Source organism: Leuciscus leuciscus (assembly GCF_965113295.1).
Source record: "Leuciscus leuciscus genome assembly, chromosome: 4".
In the NCBI taxonomy this organism is placed as follows: Eukaryota; Metazoa; Chordata; class Actinopteri; order Cypriniformes; family Leuciscidae; genus Leuciscus; species Leuciscus leuciscus.
In genome coordinates this window covers 36,123,537-36,133,172 of record NC_138728.1, presented here as the reverse complement: position 1 = coordinate 36,133,172, position 9,636 = coordinate 36,123,537, and the positions used below count along the sequence as shown (strand labels likewise).

General features: G+C 34.1%; 1 long non-coding RNA gene across 1 annotated transcript; it reads left to right on the top strand.

Moving 5' to 3' along the window:
* The first annotated feature begins 6,634 nt into the window (after positions 1 to 6,634).
* Positions 6,635 to 9,087, top strand: LOC309497946. The gene is made up of 3 exons (XR_014205777.1): positions 6,635 to 6,889; positions 7,293 to 7,488; positions 8,223 to 9,087. It is a non-coding gene; the product is annotated as an uncharacterized lncRNA (long non-coding RNA).
* The last annotated feature ends 549 nt before the right edge of the window (positions 9,088 to 9,636 follow it).

Below are 9,636 nucleotides of genomic sequence, written 5' to 3'. Positions count from 1 at the left end.
TAAGCAGACAGTCTACTAATACTCTATTGACAGTTAGTCGACATGTAGTTGCAAAGTTACTTATAGTTAGTAGAATGTCTAAAGTGGACTATCAAAATAAAGTGTTACCCAAAATATATGTCAGCATTTAAAAAAGAGACCAAGTACATGTACACAGGAAAAACATAAATTAGTGTTTGTCCTGCCCTTACTTTGTATAACGCATCTTAATTTTGTCTTGTAGATCTTCCAGGGATAGTAGCATCTCTCAAAGAGGTCGTAGAGTCCATGAAGAGAGGCCCACTCAGCTCAAGCCCAAATTCAAATGAGATGTGTCTTTCTGAAACCTCAGAAATGGTCAAATTCTTTATGATAAAGAAAAGTGGTATTTGTATCGTTTTATCTGTATTTTTGTGCATGAACACTTCAGTAAGTGATTTGAATCAAGTAAAAAAATTATACCTTTTTAATTGAATTATAAAGGAATATATTGATGTTTTTTTTTTGTTATGTTTGTTTTTTAGATTTCCCTCTGTGATTCTGATGTAAAAATCCCTAAAAGAGTCTATGACAGACTGAACAAGTCACGAGCTTCTCTTTTTACTCAAGAATTGGCCACTGTACTTTTTGGAAGAGAAATTTTTGCCAGATGCACCCTTACTGGTAAATCCGGGACTCAATCAAAAGACCAGTTGGACCCTCACAAGGTGCAAGCCCTCATCGGTATGTGTTTTTGTACATCACTTTTATTTGGTCTTGAAGTTAAAAGGGGACTGATAAAAACAAATATTAATTCTAATATTAAATATTGGCATTATGCATTATAATTATTATACTTGTTGAATGGGTATACTGTTTCAGTTAATCAGTTAAATTGCCTATGATACAGTAACATAACATGTAGACTTCACTGTTGTTCAGCCAGACTTAGGGCCTCATTTATATAGCTTTGCGTAGGATTTGCGTCAGAAGTGGCGTACGGATGAAACATAGGACGTCCGTAAGCACAGAACCAATAGTTGCCCATAAATAGTCCGTGAAACGCCTAGTTTTACTATGCATATCCCCATTTGCATATCATTTGCATATGATTATTAATCCACATGATAACGTTTAATGGTACAAAATGTTAGGAAAATATGAAATGTGGATGTCCGTCACATTACGTTAATAAAAATAATTTAGTAGCATATCCTTGCACTGTTTTTAAATAAATTAATCAAATAGTGATAGGCTATTTAATGAATATATATATATATATATATATATATATATATATATATATATATATATATATTAGGGATGTTCCGATACCACAATTTTTGCTTCGGTACGGTACCAGAACCTAATACCTCGGTATCGATACTTAATCGATACCACAGGTCATAAAAAACAGCCTCACAATTTAAGTTCATTGAAAAATTTGGTTGAAAAACAATGCTTTAAACTCCAGTACCAAATGTGCAAAGAAAAAGTATCAAAATGTAAAAAAAAAAAAAAAAAAAAACTACAGTCAGGGAACATATATTCAGTAGGTTAAACTTTGATTTAAAAAAAAAAAAAATTATACCATTAAAATAAGTTAATATATATATATATAATTATAGATTAATTTAGAATAATAATATCATAGTGAAATGACATTTAAACCATTAGCTGTCATGCGTCAACAGAATTATCAACATTTATAGCATTTATTCATCCTATTTGGTTTGTGTTTGGGTTCATATTAGTTTAATCGATTGCATAAAGTAATGTTAATATGCTAAACATGTATTAATATATTTAAATAATAATTACTGATTGATCTAGCTTAATAAATGCTATAATACTGTTAGGTCAGGTTACCTAATCGATGTTGACAAACTAGCAGACTATTTTAACTCTCTCTTTTGGTTTATTCATCTAGGGTTTGCCACAGCGGCAGTAATATGCCATTCATTTTACTATCACTACTAAAATTAATATTACTTGTCTCTATCCATTCAAATTCAATTAATATATGATTGTTTCAAAGTGTAAAAATGATGAGACCTAAACTGAATTGGTTCTAGCGTGTCATGTGAGCAGATTTTAGCTTTCGTGTTTACCGTATCACATTTAGTTGATAAGCTCTTATGTATGTGCGCTGTTCAGTGTTGTGAATAAAAGCCTACATTAAATCAGTTTACTGATGGACTGACCTGTCGATCTCTGAACTCTTTGAACAAGTCGGGATGAGCAAGTGACAGATTTGATGCGTTTCCTCTCGTGGCAAAACACATTATTTAAAGCAATGTTTGCAGAGCGGTGCATTGAGGTCTGTTGCTTTGACTTTCTCATTACTTTTGTAGGCAAAGTAATGCCTTATTTCACTCATACTGCCCTATTTATTAATTTCGGACGTCTAGAAATTAGAATGAGCTTCATCTGCTTGATCCATTGTGTTCCTTCGTTGTCATGTTTGCCGGTTTCGCGTGACCCGCGTCAGTTTAACTAGCGCACTTAGGAACAGCAGCGCATTAAATACCGAATTCAGCAAAAATACCGAATATGATTAAATATTCGGTATTAAATACCGAAATGATGATATTGTACCGTTTGAAATATAATATATACCAGTATTTTTGCAGTACCGGTATACCGCACATCCCTAATATATATATATATATATATATATATATATATATATATATATATATATATATAGCCTATATCTTTTCAGTAGCCTACATTTCATAGTATAAGTGTATAACTCCATTAATGAGATTAATCTAAATGTTTAAATAGAAGTAAAACAATTTAGCTCATTATTTTATTTAAAGCGTTATTGTGAACATTTATCATTATGACTGAAGACTTATGGTTTTACTTCATCTGCCGATATGTGTCAGTTTCACTAAACGATCCAACGTGGCCGCTGGTGAGGACATTTAGGGTGTGGCTGTGGATATATTTGCTTTAAGTGATAGGCTAGGCTGAGTGAAATTATATTTATATTATCTTTCTCTATAATTTTATTTAGATTTTCTATCTGTCTATAATTGCATCTAGGCCTATTTGCTCCACCAGACGGACAAATTGACGAAAATATCAGTTGATTTTGTTCTGTTTACCATATTATTTATGAGAATAAATTGCATAATGCCAATATTATTGCAGAACAATCCTTTTGCAAATATGTGTTAATTTGCATTTCTGTTAGGTAATCTTCTTTTGATTTTGTTTGTTTTACACTGCAGATCAATCAAACGGGTGTTAGGCTGTTAATTTTAAGACTTGCTTTGTGAAGCAAGCTTCATGTTATTTATGAGAGGCAGTATTGTCATTTCTTTTACACAACGGTCTACAGTTTCACACACTTTCACGTGTTTCTTCCATCTGCCAACGTTGTTGCAATTTCTCATTTCACCCGTTTTTGGGCGTACGCCTGGGTCAGAGTTTGCGTGAAGGGCCGCTCTTTTTCCTGTCAAGTTTGCTTTTTATAAATAATGTATTGCGTAGTATAAAGTATTTTTATAAATAAAGTATTGCGTAGAGAGCGGCGTACGCCTTCTTTTGTGTGTACGCAACATTTATAAATGAGGCTCTTGATGTTTGTTCTTTTTGAACTCCTTATTTGCATTATATTAACATTTTATATTGAATGTCTACTTTTAAAATATATGAACTAAGCATTACATGCCATATTAAAAAATTGTCTTTACGACTGTAACATTGGTTCCCTGAGAACAGCTGAGAAAAGCCATAAAATCACAGCAATTGAATTTGGTGACAACCAAAAACACTGTTAAGTATAAAGTATAAAAAAGAAGTATAAAAGGGGCGCCTATACACAGTGCAATTCCCTTTCGAAAGGGAACAGTTACATTTTACAGATGTTCATTTTGCATTAATATTTTAAAAAAATAATAATAATCTTTTTCCCTTTTCAAAGATACTGTGATCAAACAGTTTCCGACCACGACAGTGTCTGAGGTGAGAGCCTTAATCCGAAGAAAGTGCAACAATGAAGCCAACTCCAAGTTTAATAACTAAATTCTTAAATTCTAAATAAATTAAAACTTTATCTTTTTTTATATCACTTTGTTTGTTTGTTCTGTTATACAGATGCATTTTATGTTAATGTATTTTGTTTATTTTTCATGTACTAGTTCATTAAAGTTTACTATCTTTCAAAGTGTATTTGTGTTTTATACAAATATTTTTTCTGTGTTTTTTAATATATATTTTAACTGTACTTTTAATACACTAAAATATATTAATTTCATAATGAATGGTTTAGCATAAAAAAATATATTTTGAATGTACTAAAAGTGGGTCTTATAGTGTTTTACTAATACATTAATAATAAGCTAATATCATATTTAATATATATTGGGAACACATTAATATTTTAAGTATGTGTTTTTAAAACATATTTTTTTACTACTTTTAATACATTAGAATATATTAAATTCATAAAGAATGGGTTTGCAGAAAAAATAAATTTTGAATGTACTAAAAGTGGGTCTTATATTGTTCTACTAATACATTAGTAATAAGCTGATATCATATTTAAAATATACTAGGAACACATTCATATAAAATTAAAAATATACTTAAGTTGTATTTCTAAAGTAAATTTTAAATGTTTTAAAAATGCAATATAAAGAAATACTAATAAAATACACTAAATGTACTTAAAATAGGGCCATTTTAACACAATTAAGTATAATAAAATATATTACTATTATCTTAAAATTGAACTTAAATATATATTTTAGTACATTTAGTATACTTTAATAGGTTCCAAAATAACACAATTAAATATATATTTAATACAATACACTTAAAATGCATTAAATATATCAAAATAAACACAATTTAAATATATTTCCTTTTCACCTGGGTAGTGCTGCACAACTGGCACAGGCTGCCTCTGCGGTGCCACAGGCTACAGTGCCACTGAGAGGATCACAGCATCTCTCTCAGTCTACAAATCTATATTTCAATGACGTTACAGTTTGTTCTTTGGTTTCTAGATACAACATTGTAATATTTGGTGGAGTGGACGGGTATTCAAGAAAGGCAAGACTGCATTTCACTTCAGTGGACACACATTTTAAACAACCTTGTATTTTTAGGATAACTTTGCTGCCAGCCACCTGATATCACAAGTCAGGGACCAATTCTATATCCTTCATTTATGGAATTGTAGGGATAATAAAGCTTTTGGTCAATGACGTTTATGATGCTTTTAGCCTACAGATTGCTCTTGGTGGGCAATGCTGGGCTGCACTTGTATTGCGAGTCAGTATTGGCCATGCTTGCTTATTTATATTCCACCAGGAACTCAATAGTCACTTTGTAATTCATTTGTGTTTTATGACTTTAATAGAAAAAATTCTGAAAGTTGTTTTCTTTTCTGCAGGTAATGTACTTGAACGCGTCAACCAACAACCGTGCATCAACTGCCTATAGCTTCTTCCTAGAGGCAACTCAAAGACATGGAGTGCCTTCAAGGTAAATTCATAGAAGAAAACCAAAAAAATATATAATATAGCTGCAAGCAGCAATACGGGGCCAAGCCGCTGAAAGGTCTGTAGCACAATGCGGAGCCAGAAGAGCAAAAACAGCAGAAATTGAATGTACATGAAACTGCTAGTGTTGCGGAGCAGGCGTGTTATGGATACGTGGTGTACATTTAGCAATCAAAAAGCATGTCTAATTAATTGAAATCATGTATTTTGAATCATTTAAATGATACAACATTTAAAAAAAAAAAATATGAAAAAAAATGTCACACTAATTCTGTGGTTTTTCTGGTAATAAAATGAAGACATAAAACACACATTTTATCATTTATCATCAATTTTAATCATATGAAATTAAATAAACTTTTTGTCAAATAACGTGCTGCACAATGTGCTTTACTGTTAAAATTAAAACATGGATTATTCCTTAAATTCAAGAGCTCCTCTTGATAAACCGCTTGGCTCCTCTTAATAAGACATGAGCTCCCCTGAAAAAAATCATTCGTGATATTTTGAGGGGGTCTCAAACCATATGCTATTTTTGCCATTTATTCCTATTTTCTATAGTGAGTTACAAACTGAACGTTGAGCCTACTATTTTTCTAACTAAAAACCCAACTATGTTCAAGTTCCACTTAATTACATTTAATTAGGCACCGCTATCGCCAAGTGTATCTGCTGCAGGTTCATCAAGTGTAACACACAAAGCTACACAAATTGGACACGTTAAATATAAAAATCAATGTTTTTCTGTTTTGTTTTTTTGTTTTCTGTTTTATCTGTTTTTCCATTTTGGTTTTAAAACCGAAAACAATCAATTTGGTCAATTTCAGAGTCAGAGGTGATCAGGGAGTGGAAAATGTACAGATTGCGAGATTCATGTTTTCTGTTCGTGGCACCGACCGAGGAAGCTTCATCTCTGGTAAAAGCGTTCATAATCAGAGGTAAGTGCAACATTTTCATTAATCTACTCAGTGTTTCCCCTAGGATGGAGTTGTAGCAGCAGAGGTGAAGCAAAAAGATATTTTGTGCACATAGTGCACATGCTGTATGTCTGAATATAAAACCCCAATACCACATGTCTCAGCAGCAAACTACAAAGCTGGTATTTCCCTTAACACTATAATTACATCCGTAGGATTGAACGCCTGTGGCGAGATGTCCGAGTCATAGTTACCAACAAGTACTATGAGTTGCTACACTCCCTGGAGACGGATGGACTGCTGGACATCTCATCAACGGAGGACCTGTTCTGTGTGCACTACATCATTCTTCCCAGACTTCAGACAGACTTGGGGATATTTACAGAAGGCTGGAACCATCATCCACTCAGAACTGAAGGAAACCGGAGTCCAGAGCAGATGTGGCAGATTGGATTGATGAACTCAAATGTTGATCAGCCTGATATTCCAGAGGTATTGATTGTATGTTTCATAACTGGTATGTTTAGCAACACAACTTTGCTTATGATTGTCACTGAATTTAGTAATAAAAAACTTTACTTTTATAAAGGTGCAATTATATCAAAATCATGTGTTACTTTTACTGTACAGAGGCTTTGCACAGAGTATATGGAACACGGTTTCCAGTAGTTACAGGCTACCAAATTGGAAGAAAGTAAAAATGTTCTGTATACAGTGTTGGATATTAAAATGATTCAAACATGGAAAAACTTTATATTACTGTTCAACTGTGACTTTATAATTTCCAGTAATAAAACATGAATTTATTTCACTTCTTAAGCTCATGTAGTAGCCAGTGTCTTCTCCAACATTGAGGGACAGTGGACATTCAAAAAAAAAAACTTCTATTTTTCAGGAGCCCGATGTTGACTGGGAAATGGCTGCAGACTATGATGGAGAGGACGAGGATGCAGGGATTGTTGTCCCTGAGTTTGATTGCCCTTTGATTCCAGAGGACCTAACTGAACTTCAGTCAATATTTGAGCAAACTGACTCTGACACTCCAGTCAAGGAACTTTACCTTCTTTGCCGTGAGTATGTAGCGGCAAGATGTGGCTCTTAAAGGGATACTCCACCAATTTTTATATTAAACTATGTTATTCCCTTAACTAAGACGAGTTGTTAAGTGCACTCAATCGCTCTGTCTTGCGGCGAAACTTTGTTAGCACTTAGCTTAGCCCAGTTCATTCAATATGGGCCAAGCAGAGAAGCTACCAAACACCTCCACGTTTTCCCTATTTAAATACAGTTACTCGCGTAGTGTAACTCGACCTAGGACGGTGACACAAAACAAAACGTTGCGCTTTTCTAAGCGTGTAAAATGGATAACTATATTGTATGGCGGAATACCATAGCAAGTGCTTGTAAGCACTTCGACTTGGCGCAGTAATATCTTCACTCGTGAAAAATCCTCTCACCGGCCCCGCTCCCTCTAGTGAAGATATTACTGCGCCAAGTCGAAGTGCTTACAAGCACTTGCTATGGTATTCCGCCATACAATATAGTTATCCATTTTACACGCTTAGAAAAGCGCAACGTTTTGTTTTGTGTCACCGTCCTAGGTCGAGTTACACTACGCGAGTAACTGTATTTAAATAGGGAAAACGTGGAGGTGTTTGGTAGCTTCTCTGCTTGGCCCATATTGAATGAACTGGGCTAAGCTAAGTGCTAACAAAGTTTCGCCGCAAGACAGAGCGATTGAGTGCACGCACTGAGACGAGAGAGGTATGTATCAACTCGTCTTAGTTAAGGGAATAACATAGTTTAATATGAAAAAACGGTGGAGTATCCCTTTAAAAAGGAGGCATGGAGACAGTAAGCCTGTGGCACTGCTGAGGTGTTATAGAAGTCCCTGTTGCTTTGATAGCAGCCTTCAGCTCATCTGTATTGTTGGTCCTGGTGTCTCTCATTTTCCTCTAGGCAATACCCCAAAGATTCTTTATAGGGTTCAGGTCAGTAATACCATGGTCAGCCATCCAGTTATCCAGCAATCCTCTTAAGGCTGCGGTCATCTCTGTTGCTTGTGCACCTTTTCCTTCCACACTTAAACCTTCCAGTCAACTTACTATGAATATGCTTTGATACAGCACTCTGAACAGCCAGCCCTTTCAGCAATGACCTTATGTGGATTCTGTGTCAATGACTGTCTTCTGGACAACTGTCAAGTCAGAAGTCTTCCCCATGATTGTGGTTTTGTGTACTGAACTAGACTGAGAGATTAAAGGCTCTTCCCTGGGTTGATATTTCTGTATTATACATTCTTTATTCTAATATTCTGAGATATAAAGTTTTGATTTCTATGAGCTGTAATCATTGGCAGAACTATTCAGATAATTTACTTAAGTAAAAGTAATATCACACTTTAAAATTAAATCGATCAAGATAAAATCCGATGAGACCTGAGTCGATATTCATGAAATTAAATCGAATTTTACTGTTTCCATAAGGCATTTTTCATTCGATATCACTAAATGCGGATAAAAACGTGTGGATGGAAACATAGCTAGTGTGAAACCATTATATCTGATGATTCTGGTTTAAGAAGACTGCTGCATTGATGTGTATGTTGCATTTTACTGCTGTAGATGTTTGAGCTCATACTGTTGGGTAGTTTAATCTACAGCAATGCATCATATTGAAAAAGATCTTGTTCTTAATATCACTGTCCTTTGGGAACCATGTATCTCTACAAAGCCAACTTTTCATGAGCTTGGGAACATATTTATCTGAGAGTGCATAATTTTTTTTTAAGTAGGAGTAAGAATTTTCTCAAATCATAAAGGGAACACTTCATCCTTCAGTCACAAACATTCAAAATCAACATCTGAAGATATGTTGTGTATACATGATTATTATAAGATGCAATGGAGTGTATTGATATAACTGCATAAAAGGGAAATACTAAAGCTTCTCAAGTTTGTCAGAAAGTGTCTTTTCTTTATGGTTTACTATTCAACATATTAGAATAAGAAACTGACATTGTGGAGATTTCATTTCTTTTTATTTCCAGTATTCTAATCTTGAAAACACAGAAATGATGCACTTGTGATGTTGCTACCATAGTGCACTCCACAATGATGGTCAAATTCAATTTGAAGCATAAATCCATCTCCCTGTTGAGGTGATGGGCCTGTCCAGTAGGCAAATGACAGTCCTCTCCTGTTTCTCAATCTCTCTCAAGCTCGTCCGCTGTTTGCATC